Raw genomic sequence first — 2,010 nt, forward strand, 5'->3', positions numbered from 1 at the left:
TGCGCGCACACACACACACACACACACACACACACACACACACACACGTTCAGGATTCTTTTTCCTCCCTCACTGCTTCTACTCTGGGGCACACTCTCCCTATCTATTTCCTAGAAAATGAGACAAGGCCCTTATTCTTGATCTACAAGACTCAGACCTCCTCATCAACTATTCTCTCTCTCTGTCTCTGTCTCTCTCTCTGTCTCTCTCTCTGTCTCTCTCTCTCTCTCGACTATGTCTAACATTCTTTAGACAGCACTCGGTGTCTCTGTCTCTCTCTCTGTCTCTCTGTCTCTCTCTCTCTCTCGACTATGTCTAACATTCTTTAGACAGCACTCGAAGTCCTTAATGACAATTTTCTGTATGAAAAACCTTTCCAAATATTCTAAATGTCCTCTAGCACTTTGGATTCAGCTGAACATTTTGTATCTCCCTGAATAGGCCACATTGAACTGCACGAGTGTCGCCTTTGGAAAAGCTCTTCCCTGTGTTGCTTTCTTCGACTCTTGCACATTCTCTAACTCTACAGTCAGAGGTGGGTTTATCTAGAGGTTTTCCAGCATTTATGGGGAAAAAAATTCAGCTCTTCTGTTCTGTGGAGTGACTGCTAACTTACGAAGTTATATTTTTGTGATTCTTTTTATACTGGCTTTCCATAGACAGTATCTTCTTTAGATGGAAAGTTATGTCCTAAATTTATGTTCTTGGCACTGAGTAGAATTTCTGGAAGAAAGCATGTGAAGAGGGTGGAGGAAGTGAGGAAGAGACAAATATGTCTTCAAGTAGTTAGTTCTTTCTTATTCTCTTCCAAGAAACATACTTTTTGACTTCTGGTTAATACATGTTTGAGTCTTCCACACCTCCCACTTCTAAATCCCTTAAACAAATAAATGAGTCTTCTGAGAAGACTGATTCAGGGACTAGAAATGTGAAAAGGTGTTTCAATGGACAAAAAATGTGCACGTGTACATATATATTCACAATTATCTGGTAGAAATAGATGACTGACTGAGAGCTAATGAAAAGTAGGCCATAATCCCAAGTAAATGTGGAAGAAGACTATGGGGAATATAAAAGCGGTTTTCTTTAATGGAGTCCGGGTTTTTAAGACAAAGGATTTATAAAGGAAGGATTATATGTAAATATGTATAGAGATACGTTGTATTTTAATTTTAGCCAATTTTACCAAAATGTGTACCAGAAAGAATTACATACTGGAGTGTTTTGATCTCTTAGTGACTGATGGTGCTGTTAAAAGAAAGATGAACAGGTCTTGTCAATGGTGTGACAATTGCTGTGAGTAAATATATGCAACTGCCTGGAAAATACAGTTCCCTTGCAGTTATTTATTACCTCTTGCTCTTACAATTCCTTTGCCTTCTTTTCCACAAAGATCCCTGAGTCTTCAGGGTGAGGTGCAGTAAAGATGCCTCCATTTAGGGCTGAAAATTCATAAGCCCTGCTCAAGATCAAGCCAGACACAATCCCAGCATGGAGGGGGAGAGGTAGGCATGAAGCCCCCTGTTAGCTGAAAATCTCTTGGCATTTAGTAGCTGCTGGGAGAGGAAGAGTTAGTATTTTCTAAGAGTGTGACTCCTGGTATGTCAACACCCAAGAGTACTTGGGCAACACAAATTGGGCTCAATGGGGGGAAAAAGTATACAAAATTGGGTGAGAAGGGAGGTGTGGGTTCGATCTTGGAGGAGTTGGAGAAGGGGGTAATATAATCAAAACACACTGTATGAAATTCTTAAAAATAACAAAACTACTTTTTAGTTGAACGTAAAATCATTATAGGAGAAGGGTCAGAGGCACGAGGGTCACTGGGCCTTGTTACCAGCTGTCCAGCAGAAATGATGAGACCCAGGTTCAGTGAGAGACCGTGTCTTAAGAGACTAAGAGGGAGAGTGATGCACCATGACAACTGCTGTCCTTCTGTGGCCTAGGCAAGTGCACACGCATGCTCATACAACACACACACACACACACACACACACACACACACACACA

Source organism: Nannospalax galili, unplaced genomic scaffold (assembly GCF_000622305.1).
Source record: "Nannospalax galili isolate Female #2095 unplaced genomic scaffold, S.galili_v1.0 scaffold1049, whole genome shotgun sequence".
Taxonomy (NCBI): Eukaryota; Metazoa; Chordata; class Mammalia; order Rodentia; family Spalacidae; genus Nannospalax; species Nannospalax galili.